The 13073-nt window shown below is 48.0% G+C and overlaps 1 protein-coding gene across 3 annotated transcripts in view; it reads left to right on the forward strand.

Moving 5' to 3' along the window:
- Positions 1-13073, forward strand: part of CDK5RAP2 (CDK5 regulatory subunit associated protein 2) — a 143368-nt gene that overhangs the window by 49271 nt on the left and 81024 nt on the right. The window lies entirely within an intron of this gene.

Below are 13073 nucleotides of genomic sequence, written 5' to 3' on the forward strand. Positions count from 1 at the left end.
CTTGTGCTTTACAGTTTATGAAAGGGCTTCCTTTCACAGCCCTTTGAGGCGCTCAGAGAACGTCAGTTCCACTCTGCAGATCAATCAGAGTCTGAATTGAAGTATCTTGACCTGGTCACAGGCAGGTGACGCGTGCGCCAAGAGTCCCCCTGCGGACTCCCGATTGTTGACTCTGCCTGAGATCCTGTGCTGTGGCTGTGCCAGCTGTCAGCGGTTATGTTCAAAACTGTGAGTTTTTGGCGGAAAGGAAGATTAATACCTTTTCCGTTTTTCAGCCGACTGGAATAGTACATTCTCGAGACCACCCAGCCTGAAGGATTCTGATTACTTGACGCTTGCAAAGTTGTAATTTGCTCTTTGCTGTGTTTCAAAAAATATTTCCAGGGGAAAGTCATACAAGTAAATGAGACTAAAAATAAAGCTAAAAGAGTCAAAGGGAGATAAGGTTGACTAGTAAAATGGAAGCTGAGCAAGGAAGCGGAAATGCATGTTGTGATCCAGTCACAAGACTGAAGAGAGTGACTTAAAATGCAGCTGGTAGCTCCTGGCAGCGAAGTAGAAAGGGAAATGCAGTTCCAAGGTCTCCAACGCCTGGAAGATGAACATGTTAAGATAAAAGACCAACTTTTGCCGACGTTCAGGCCTGAGGGAAGTCCGGGCTCTGGTGGTTTTTGTAAAGCATTGTCTGAGCAGTGTGCTGTCTCCCACAACGCCCCATTCAGTGAAAGCAATTTTGCACAGGGCCAGATCAGTGTCATCCAGGTTGGTGAGCTTGTAAAGTATTGAGCTTCTCACTCCCTGGGACTCTGTAGCTGCTCCCCATTATTCTCTTTTCTTGGACAAGGACAGCTGGATGAGTGGGAACACGCCGCAGCGCAGTGTGTGAGGGGCCTCCCTCCCGGCCTCCCTCCCGGCCTCCCTGTGGTCCCCGAGCAAGGATCTCTGCTTGGCGCAGCATTCCCTGACTTCTTGCTGATGGCAGGCTCACCGGTTTGCTTTGGGATGTGATCAAACCATCCTTTGCTCATGCCAAGACCATTTATTGCTGTCTCATTGTGCCCGCTCTTAAGCATTTCGGGGGCAGACAATGCCCGTCTGGAAATGCAGCTTGGATCAGAAGCCTGTGAATTCACTGAGGCTGATTGTACATGAACACTGAGAAGTCTGGCCGTGAGAGTCAGTTCACCATGTCTGTTTGTTGTAATTGCCTGTGATCGCTGTGCCTCGTGCCAGTAGACTCTGTGACTTCCGTTCTGCTCCTTTGCTCAGCCGGGGTCATTCAGTGTGCGTTGCAGCGGTGCAGCTGCTGTTGGTTGGCACTGGCCAGTTCAAGCTTTGGGTTCCACTCTTGGAGTTTTCTTTCTAGCAAACAGGTCAAAAAGCAAGGGTCTCACAGATAGATCCTTTTTTTCCCCCGTTATACCTCCTTGCCACCAGAGGGACCCATACCCCTTCAAAGAAATCTCAGAGGCCTTTGCAAAAACCAAACCAAAGGCCTGTGTGTCTTAACTGTGATGTTTAAAGTGTCCTAGCTTCTGGGCTTGTCACGGGAGCGCTGCTTGGCTTCTCTCGTCCTTGCCCTCACGCGTCTGACGCCGGTACCTCATTTGGCTGCAGACTTAGGCTCTCCTGCTTGTGTGCGTTTTCTGAAAGTTGACAGAGGAGGATGTCTTTGAGGGTTGCCCTCTGGTTCTGGTGCTGTGTGTACTCCTGATGGTGGTGGGGGAGAGGAACAGGTCCGCCTTGGTCTTCTCCTTGATAAGCCACGTATATTAGACATTGGCGTAGCCCTGCTCCCCGGCTGTCTCCCGATGCTCTCGTCTGTTACGAGACCTGCCATCCGCTGCTGTGACAAGTGTGTGCTTCAGTACCTGGGCACTCGGCGCTGTGGGGATGTGCTGGCTAAAGCCCAGAAATCTAATTAAACTTGTACCTGTCACCCAGCTGGCTAATCCCGGGTGTTTTGACAGGAGCGGGTTTAATTTCAGGGTAGTTCAGCCTGAACCCTCTAGTGGTCACATGCGTGCGTTGATGGATAGCTCCAAATGAGAACGTGACAGCGTTCAGAACATGTGGTGAAGTGTCATCAAGACATGGCGTTTGGAGACGGTGTCTGTTCACCGGGTGGTCAGGCTGAGATCACTGACCTGGGTCAGGTGGTTTTTACCAAAGCGCAAAGCTCCCTCTTTTTTTTTTTTTCAAATGAGCTTTAATTGACACATAAATTATATTAGTTCCGGTGTACAGTGTAATGATTCCATATTTGCTGCAACATGATCACCAGTTGAATCTAGATAACGTCCATCCCCATACATAGTAATGAAAATAACTTTTTTCTTGAAAGTTTTGAGTACTTTTTTTTTTTTTTTTAAGATTTATTTGTTCATACAGAACTGGGGTACAGGCCAGAGATGCGGAGGGTGAGGATTCACCAGAGAAAGAGTGGGGGAGTGGGGTACAGAACAGGCAGATCGACAAAGTACACTGCTGAGGGGAGCAGCGGGCGGGTTAGGAGAGATCTGCCACGCCATGTGGTCACCTCCGGGGCAGGCGGGATTTGAACTCATGCAGAAGTGACTTAAGCTTCTTAGTGCTGTGCTTTAACCCACTGCGCCACCAGGGAGGGCCGTTTTGAGTACTTTTAAGATCTGCTCTCTTGGGTCTAACTGGTGGGCTAAGGGTTAAGTCTCATCACTCACTGCTACAGCCTGAATTCGATCCCTGGCCGGGGAGGTGACCCACATGGTGCAGCAGACCCTGTCCTGTCTCACCCGCTGTTCCCCTCAGCATTGTATTTCAGTCAGTCGGCCTGTTCAGCTCCCCACTCTGTCTGGTGAATCCTCTCACCTTCCCCCATTACCTCTGGTGCCCCCCTCCCCCCCGGAGTTCTTCTGTGTGCAAAAAAGAAAAAAAAATCTGCTCTCAGCAGCTCTCAAGTGGGCAGTCTGCTATTGTTACCTGCCATCTTCCGCAGTATATCACAGTTTTTGTCACCTAGTTATTTTATAATTGGAAGTTTGTACTTTTTGACCTCCCTCATCCATTTTGCCCACCGCTCCCCCCTCGCCTTTTCTTTTGTTTCAATCAGGTATAGAGATTCCTAGTTGGTAACCTGGTAGGATAACGCATTGTTTAAATGACCTGTGTTGGAAGAGTTCTCTCCTTGCAAATTCTAGTTTCTTATAAGATTGAAGGACTGCAGAGACTTTGGAGTCAAAAACTGGATTTGAATCCTGGCTCTGTCACCGGCTGCCTGTTGGACAGTGGTCCATCACCAAGCACACTGTGGAGTCTCATTCCGGATCAGAAAAACAGATGAGTTGTCAGGGTTATATGAGAAGGGTGTAGCACTAGGCATAAAACCTGGCGTGTCACAAAAGATCAATATGTTACAGTCATTTTGATGCTGCTGCTATAGCCTTGGGAGCTAGAAACTTAGCAATTTTCTTAAGTGTCTTTGGAATAGTGGAAACGGTGCTGGCCTTGGATTGGAAGATCGGTCTCAGCAGGCGCTTAGCCTCTAAGCCAGTTACTTAACCTCTAAACTGCAGTTTTCTCCCCTAATATGGGGTTGATTATATCTATTTTAGGATTAAATCAGTGAAGAATAAAATTTAATGCATGAGAAAATGCCTGCTGTGGTTTCTGACACACAGAGGTAGGTGCTCGCATCCCTGTTTTGCCTTCCTGTTTTCCTGCTTTTAATTGTGTGGCAGGTGCTGACTCAGGGCTTTGAATGACAAAACACTGCCTGCTGGAACCTCGCGGGGGCTGTTGGCTAATAAATGTGATCTGCCCTTTTACTAGTCAAGTCAACAATGCTGTAAATTTCTTCCTTGATCAACACTCACATCTCCTCTGAAGAAAGTGCTTGTCTGTTCCTTTCCAGCTGATCGATCCCTCTAGGAAAGGAGTCACAACTCTCAGAGGGACAGGATCTGAGTGTCGCTGGCTCATGCACAGGACTGCTGGAAAAGCCGGCTGCAGAGGCTCGTCCCACCAGCTGTCATAGGGCGTGCTGTACCCTGGGGCATAAAACAAGAGGCTTCCCCTTTTCTCTGGTTCGGTGCCAGGCTCTGTCCTGGGTGCTGGGGGTAGGGAAGTAGAGGACTAAGTCAGATCCGACAGCCTCTGAAGGAACCCGGTAGAGAAATGGAATAGAAATGAGGATAAAAAAACTCACGAAAGTACAGCATGGTAAATGCTGGTAGAGAGATGGACCCTCTGCTCTGGGAGGCAGAGACGGTGACTGTGCTGGAGGAGGGCTTCCTGGAGGCGGTGGCTTTGAGCTAGCTTAGGCCGCTGTTTGTCCTGGGTCGGGTGATGGCAATGCATTCCTGGCAGAGGCGAGGCTGGGGAGGAACCAGCCGAGCCTGGCACAGGGGACTGTGAGTGGGGCTTCGGGGGAGGGTGGTGTGTCCTGCTCCTTTCAGGTGGAGTTTGGAGAGGCGTGGAGCCTCCTTAGGGCCTCACAGCTGGGCCTTGACCCTGCCCAGTTTGAGTCCACTCCTTGCATTCTTCCTGCCTTGCTAGTGAAAACAGCACTGAGCTCCTTGCTCAGAAGTCTGCAGCCGCCACAGCCAGCACTGCGCTGGACCAGTTGTCGGTTAGGCCCCGTGGCCGGGACCAGGCAGTTCCCAGCTTCCCTTTGTTTATTCATCTCAGAACATCCATTCCTTCTTTGTTCAAAAGAACTACTCTGGAGCAAAACCAGAACAGTGTTGCTGCTCAGGGTAAGTGAGGTGGGGGAGTCTGGCACCCCCTCCTCCACATCTGACCCCTGCCACAGGCCCCACGAGCAGTGAGGCACCACAGATGTGGCTCGCTCGTCACTCTCATACTAATTCCAGAAACGCTGCTCACATCGCTGAGTTCCTACACCTCATTAAGATGTTGGAGAAGTTTCCTTTGTATATTTAAAGGTAGCCACCGAGCACTTTGACAAGCCTTCTCACAGCGAAACCTGATAAGGTGGAAATTTGATGGATGAGAACCTTCTCGTTCTCCATCTGGCCGGAGATAAAACAAACTGACTGGAGGAGGAATGCGAGGGCTGGGCTTTTTCATTTCAAATGTGATCCTAAGATTATGGGGTATTTTATTTTTGAATGATCCATGATTTTTTTTTTTCATCAGCCAGTCAGCTCCGGGAGAGCCTTGACAGCAGCGGCAGCGTCAGCCCAGTGTGGGTCTCAGTGTACCCCTGGCTCTTAAAGGGAAGTTGCCGCTGAGTGCAGCCTGGCTATAGTGCAAGCGACTCTTCTGACTGGGGTGGGGTGGGAGAGGCTTTCAGATGTCCCCTTGTTCTTTTGTTCCTTAGAAATACTGCAGGTGCACCCAGGGGGGCCTCTGCAGATGCCTTAGGATGCTGAGTTCTTCCACTGAAGTCAAGTACAAATTCTCAGGCTCTGCCCCAAACCGGCTGAGTCTGTTTCTGAAGGAAGTCCCTGTAGTTAGGTGAGATCGGTAGCCAGCCAGGTTGGCATCTCTGTTTGCAAAGAACACACTCACACTTGATTTCAATCTCGAATCCACCACCTTTAATTTCTGTTGAGTTGCTTGAGCTCCTTGAAGTTCAGCTTCCTGATTGATAACATAGGCATATTCAGTATCTGCTTTGAAGGGCTGTGAGAATTGAGTAAGGTGGAGGTGATGCTGTGCCCAGCTCACATAAGTGCTCTAGAGGTTTGTAGAGAAAAGTGTTTGGGGAGGATGGGTGCTGAGGGCCAGAGTAATCAGGGAGGGCTTGATGGAAGAGGTGGCCCTTGGATTGGACCTTGCAAAATATGCACGCTGTCTCCAGGCAGAATCATGGGGATTTTTCTTATTTTTTTTTTTTTTTTCTGGCTGGAGCATGAAGAGTTGTGACTGGAGTGTTTGGGAGAGATAGGCTGGAATCTGGAGCCCAGGATGGGAGCGTTGAATGGCTGCTTTAAGGTATCTTCTTTGTGATGTTAAGTTACTGAAGGATTCTGGGAGGAGCTGTCAGGAACGTGCCTGTGATTTGATGGGTGAACCCAGAGGTGGGGAGATCATGAGGAAGCTGTTACAGTCCAGAGCTAAGTCCTGAAGAAGACGGGCAGTGGACAGAGGGGTGGAGGAGCTGAGTGTGCAGGGATGACGCGAGCTTTTCTCTTCTCCCCAGTACTTCAGCTGCTACTGTCCTTCCTCACCCTTCCTGGGGAGGGGGGCAACCGACTGGCCAATGGGAGATTGGGCTGTTCCTTGCCGCCCCCCCCTCCTCCCCATGCTGGGTCACAGTCTCCTCAGGCTTCCAAGCTGCAGAGTTGTTTGCCTTCCTCTCCCTTCTAGGTCTTCTTTTTCCACTTCCCCGGCTACTTGAGTAAGACAGCCAGCTCCCTTAACTGCATCTCCCCTCCCACTCAAAGAAACAAAACAAAACAAATTTCCGTCTTCTCAGAATGCCCTGTGCTGTGTATGAGGTTGTTTGAGGCTTGTACTTGATATCACGATCGTCGAGAGCCTGGGAGTGGTGAGGGCCGTGGCAGGGCGGGGTTAGGGTCGTGGCCATGGAAAAGCACCAGATCCTCGGCCTTCACCTCATGTGCTGTGGAGGGAGACCATGCTGTGGCTTCAGGCCTGCGTTACCTGTTGGATGACAAGCTGTGAGGTGTGACAGGGTGGGGAAGGGCTGATGTCTGGCAGCCTCATAGTGGTGCTGTGGCCACATGGGAAACCCAGGAGTGGAGACCAGCCTGGCTGATGCCTGGGGAGAAAGGAGGTGCTGCTGTCATTTCCGCTGAACTTGCTGCAGTGCTGGGTGCCCATCTTGTGCTTTCTCATGGAAGCCTCCAGGCCCTCAGCATCTGTGTTCCTGGCCTCTCCACCTCCTGGGAAGGCAACACTCTAAGGATTTGTTAGGTGTCTGTGGCCACCAGCTAGTCAGCAGTAGGGCCGGGACTCAAGGCTAGGTCTGCCTGTCTTCACAGCCTGGGGATTTGAAGGAGGCTTGGGGAAATCACCGAAGGTTATCAATTTTCACTTCCAATTGTTTTGCTCAGGCAAGACATGCTGTCTCCATGCCTCCCCTAAACATTTACTGTAGCTCCACTGGGGCTGAGCACATGACCCGCTGGCGGTCGTCATGTTGTCATGGCAGCTGCTGCTCTTCAAGGCCACCTCAGCGTACACTCCCCCTCCCTGTGGTAATGCTTTGACGCAGAACCTTCTCCGATGGCTCATCCTAGGACGCCCAGGATCCCTGGCCCGGCCCTGTTCAGTAGCAGGAGGGCTTCACTCTCAGGCTGAGTATTCCATCAGTCCCGAGCAACCCTGAAATTACCTCGGGGACTGGAATTACTGACTAATGAGAGCCCATGTTGTAGCGTGGATTTCCACTGCACATGGTCTTAACTGTGCAATTGAGTGGAAAGAGCGTGGAATTCAGGCTCAGACAAATTGCTTTGTTGTATGCTTCGTGAAAATTCCCCAGCCTCAGCGAGCCTGAGTGTACGTAGCATGTAGGCAGTCGTGAGGGTTGGAGATGTTGATGTAAGAAAGCACTTGGTGGGGCCCTCCCTGGTGGCACAGCGGGTTAAAGCACAGCACTAAGAAGCTAAAGCCACTTCTGCATGAGTTCAATCCCCACCTGCCCTGTAGGTGATCCATATGGCACGGCAGACCTCTCCTGACCCGCCCGCTGCTCCCCTCAGCAGTGTACTTTGTCGATCTGCCTGTTCTGCTTCCCACTCTGTCTATGGTGAAGCCTCTCACCACCCCTGCATCTCTGGCCTGTACCCCAGTTCTGTATGCACAGATAAATCTTAAAAAAAAAAAAAAAAGAAAAGAAAGCACTTGTTTCAGAGCGAGTGCACAGGAAATTATCATTATTGGTGATGTTAATAAGAGAAATATTCTTTGGTGATCTGACTTTCCTCAAGACCCCGATTTGGGCTGAGGACTGCTACTCCCCGAAATGTAGACACATAACGTATTTGTGTAAGATTCCATGGGTCCACGTAGTAAACCTCAAGTTAAGAACCCCCAATCTTGCAGATTGACAGCACATCCATGTGTCATTTTCATGTTGCCAGCTGAAGTTGGGGGCAGGTGGGAGGAATATGGCACATTGTTCATGTCTTTGCAAGAACGTGTGAGAAGTTCTTTTTTTCTTTTAAAGATGTATTCATTTATTTGTGAATACAAGAGCTGTGATGTAGGCCAGAGGTGTGGGGTAAGGGGTGAGAGGATTCACCAGAGACAGAGTAGGGAGCAGAACAGGTGGATCTACTGAAACGCACTGCTGAGGGGAGCAGCGGGGAGACAGGAGAGGTCTGCTGCGCTACGTGGGTCAGCTCCCTGGCTGGGGATTGACCTCATGCTGCAGTGGCTGGACATAGCTTGATAGTGCTGAGACTTTAACCCCTGCGCCACCAGGGAGGTCCCATGTGAGAAATTCTTAACCTGGGTAGTTGAATTAAAACTCCATAAGCAAATGGAAGTGGATAATGGAACAAGTTATTGTTGAAACACACACACGTGCACGCATGCACGCACACTAGTGCTCGAGCTAGGCGTCAGAGTTTGGGGTAAGGGGGCTGATGTGGGGGACAGTGAAGTGGGCCTCTTGTCGTTGGTTGTGTTCAGCATGATACATGACACATCCCCACGGGGAGGCACACACTTTTCCTGGGACTTAGAGATGCCCCAGAATGGCTTCACACCAGGGTTCTGTGGCTGGCTCTTTCTGTCAGTGTGTGACTGATGACCCTGCCGTGGGTTGGGGTCTTCATGTTAGTGCAAATGTTATAACTAGTGTTAAATCAGTGAAACAATCAGCTAAAAATATTTTGGAACAGGGCAGCAACCAGCAATGCAAATTCATGCTCTGGTCTGCAGAACCGTTTCACACCAGTTCCATTAGAAAAAATCAAAGGCGGCTTCCCTGGTAGGCAGCAGATTAAAGCACACACTACAAAGCTAGCCGCAGCTGCTTCTGGGCCCGTTCTATCCCCAGCCAGGGAGCTGACCCACGTGTCTCGCCCGCTGCTGCGCTCAGCAGTGTATTTCAGTAGATCTACCTGTTCTGCTCCCCACTCTGTCTCTGGTGAATCCTCTCATCCTCCACTACCTCTGCTCTGTACCCCATTACCTGTCTGCATAAATAAATAAAACTCAAAAAAATGAAAAGAAAGAAAAAAATGAATTACCAGCACCAGTGAGGACGGGGAACGAGCTTGGGGACTTTGCGGGACTTTCATTTTGGAAGAGAGCTTGTCAGTTTGTAGCAAGGCTCCTCAAAACATGCTCCCCCCCGAGTCAGTTAGCTCCTTCTTGGGAATTTTGCCCATGAAAACAAATCTACAGTTAGAAAGTGAATCGTGTTTTCTTTGCTGAATGACCTGTAGGATCAGGTGGCCACAGACCTCAAAGAAATGGGGAAGTGATTTATGACTCGCTCCTGAAAATGGGTGACTATGGGTTTTGTGTCCCTTTCATTAAGCGTCTCTTGGGGACCCCCCTTACCTTTTCCTTGAACTGAGGGGGCGAGGACACCCTGCTGTCAGCACCTTGTTGCTCTGAAGACTTTTCTCATCTCTGTACTAGCAAGAAAGTGATTTTCTTGTCTTTATTCTCTTAAACTTGTTTTGATTTTTCTTTTTCTTTCTTTCTTTTTTTTTTTTTGTGCCATCATTATTTAGTTGGCTCTGCTCTTTGTAGGAGTAAGTAAAGGAAAGTGGAGAAGAGCCCAAACCGAAGCTGAAGCTGCACAGATACTTGTTTGCAGATGGACAGGGACCGGAAGGGTGTCTGCTGCTGAAGGCCCCACTGGGCTGTGGGGCGCGAGCAGCTTTACTTTTCCACTTCAGAATTCTGTTGCCTTTGCTTCAATATCAATTTTGTAATTAAAAAGAATCTTCTTTCCTCCCCCTAGAGTTGAACTTCTATTTACTGACATTTACAACTCATGATAGGTTCTTGGTCCAGTTGTTTTGGATTAACAGTTGAGGGCAATCTTATCATCATCTGTTCGCTCCAGACAAAAATTAACTTGTTGTTTTTAAAGGGTTTCTAGGTTCTTAAAATTTTATTAAAAAATTTAGAAAAAAATAATGAAAAAAACTTCAAAGCCACGTGTTGCAGTATTTCTTCCCGGCTTGCAATGTGCTTCTTAAACTGCTAGTTTGGAAAAAGGAGAGTGAGTAGGAAGTATTGAGCCTTGTCAACTCACAGCCGCCTTGTTTCACCTCCCCGCCCCCAGCCCCAGCTCCCTCATGTTGAATTTTAAGACATTAAAATTCAAAAGGTCCATTTTCCAGCATGTTTAAAAAAATACCATTATTTCAGAAGGCTAATACCATAACCTTCAGAAAGGTTAATAATATTCTAACCTTACCAAATAGTTAATATTTAGACTTCCTGATTATCTCATCTAAAAGTTATTGTAAACATTAGAATGATGTTTACACCATTATGTAAATTATGATATAGACAAGATACACTGCATTGATGGATGGGTGTCTTTAAAAAAACTTTATTTTGGGCCCTTCCCTGGTGGCTCAGCAGGTTGGAGCACAGCACTAAGAAGCTAAAGCCACTTCAGCATGAGTTCGATTCCCACCCCCAGAGGTGGCCACATGGCGCGGCAGACCTCTCCTGACCTGCCCACTGCTCCCCTCAGCAGTGCACTTTGTCAGTCGGCCTGTTCTGCTCCCCGCTGTGTCTCTGGTGAATCCTCTCACCACCCCTGTACTTCTGGCCTGTACCCCAGTTCTGTATGCATAAATAAATAACTCTTTAAAAAAACAAACAAAAACTTTATTTTTCCATAAGATGAGCCATAGAGGAAAGCTATGATTTCACAGGAAGTTCCTTTGTACCCCCACCCGGCTCATGTTACCATTTTATGTAGCTGGAGTACACTTACCGGAATGGGTGAACCCACAGGCACAAAGCTACTAGCCAATCTACAGGTTGTTTGACCAATTTTCCCATTAGTGTCCGTTCTCTGGACCAGAATCTGGAGATTCCAGAGGTTGGGCCACACATTTTTGGCGGAGATTCTGGCGCAGGGCTCTCCCTCCCGTGTCACATCTGGAGGCGCACGTGGTCCCTCTGTCCTGACTGCGGGTGCGGCTTCCGTGTTGGGCGCTGGGTTAGGGTGGGGCCTCCTGGGCTTCTCCAGTTGCTGTTTTATCCATTTGTGATCAATATTTTGTGGGGACATACTTTGAAATTATGTAAATATCATATTCCTTATCTTTCAAGAATCTTAGCATCCCTTGATGATTTTTTTCCCCCAAAGTTTTATTTTTATTTATGTATACATGCAAGAATTGGGGTGTTGGCCAGAGGTGTGAGGCGTGAGAGGACTCACCAGAGACAGAGTGGGGAGCAGAACAGGCAGACTGACTGAAATACACTGTTGAGGGGAGGGGAGCAGCGGCTCAGGAGAGGTCTGCCATGCCATGTGGGTCAGCTCCCTGGCCGGGCCTCTAACTCAGGCTGTACTGGTGATAGTGCTGAGTGTTAACCCCTAGAACACAAGGGGAGCCCCTTTGATGATTCTTAGTGTGATTGATGATTGTTACTTGTGGTCTTTTACGGGTGATTTTCTATGTTTGTGATTGTTTTTACACTTTGTCATCCTGATATGAGGAAGCGCTGTCCTTTCTTCCTCATTGACACTACTTAGCTATACTTTATTCTGTAGATTGTGTCCACTGCTGTCATGATGTATTTTGTTCCTCAGACTGGCCTATTTTGGCGGGTCAGAGAGGTCTGCTTTGCCTTGTGGGTCAGCTCCATGAGTGGGGATTGAACTCGTGCTGCAGTGGCTACGGAGAGCTTCACAGTGCTGCGCTTTAACCTGCTCACCACCAGGGAGGGCCCGATGTGTCCATTAAATGAGAATGACATACTTTTACTTCTTTCACGTTTGTTATTTGTCTTCTCTTACACTGAAAGTTTTTGTTCCCATGATATTAATAATCATTTAATGAATATATGCACACACAGTTTCAGAATAACGATACCTAGTATTTCTTACAGTATGGTTATTAAAAGCATTATTACTTTAAAAAACTAAAATACTTTATGGCTAACAATTAAAAATTTTGTTTGTAGCAGTTCCTTTTGTCCTTAGAAACAATATCCCCCTAGAGAGGTACACATTACACAGCTTGAAGGTTATTGAAATGATTCCTTTTGGTTTGGTTCACCAGTCAACTCAATGCAAGTTAAATTCATTTTCTTTTGTTTGTTCTGCTTTCAGTTTTAAGGGATTTAAAATTTTATTTAAAGAATTATTCTCTTAAGCATTTAAATGGTTTAAATGTTTAAATATTTAATGCCACATCTAAAAAGTGACTTTTACCCTGTCTCTTTTACTCATCATTCCCTCTTCGTCTTGAAAGGCAGCCTTTTAACTCATTGTGTGCTTAAGGAAATGCCAGCACACTGTACGCAGACATTTTCCCCCCTCCCTGGGGTCTGCTTTCTTCTACCCTCCGCCCTGAGCCATATTTCCTGAGGATCACCTGGGCCAGTACATGTATACAGGGAGTCCGCATTCCTTTTCTCTGTACCTTCGAGGTGCCTGATGACGCGCTCCTGGTTTAGCCCTGTTGGTGGGCAGTGGGGTGTCTCCAGTCTTTCATTATTACAAGTACCTTGAGGCAGTCACTCTGCAGTCTTTGCTTTCTGTTCTTTGTTTTTGTCACTTAATATCACTTGAACATTTTCCGTTATTGGAAGTGTCATTATTTCAGACCGTTTTCTTTTCTGATTATGAATACATTCGTCTTATTTAGAGACTTTAGAAACTCAAAAATAAAAATCAACTGATAATCACTATTCCTCTACTTAAGGGTTTTGTTTTTTTTTATTTTGTTTTTTGAGGTGACATTGATTCACAACACTGCCTGTGACTTAGGGGAGTACATTTACATCTCCTCAGGTGCTTGGCACCACATCACCCACCCCCAGGGCACCCATCGTCCTTTACCACAGACCTCTGCGCCTCTGGTTCCCTTTGGTCTCACCCCAGCCTGCTTCCCCACCGGCAGCCTCATTCTGCAGTTGTTTCTAGGGTTCGTTTTGGCTTACATTTG

This window comes from Condylura cristata, unplaced genomic scaffold, assembly GCF_000260355.1.
Source record: "Condylura cristata isolate star-nosed mole 26May11 unplaced genomic scaffold, ConCri1.0 scaffold00006, whole genome shotgun sequence".
Classification (NCBI taxonomy): domain Eukaryota; kingdom Metazoa; phylum Chordata; class Mammalia; order Eulipotyphla; family Talpidae; genus Condylura; species Condylura cristata.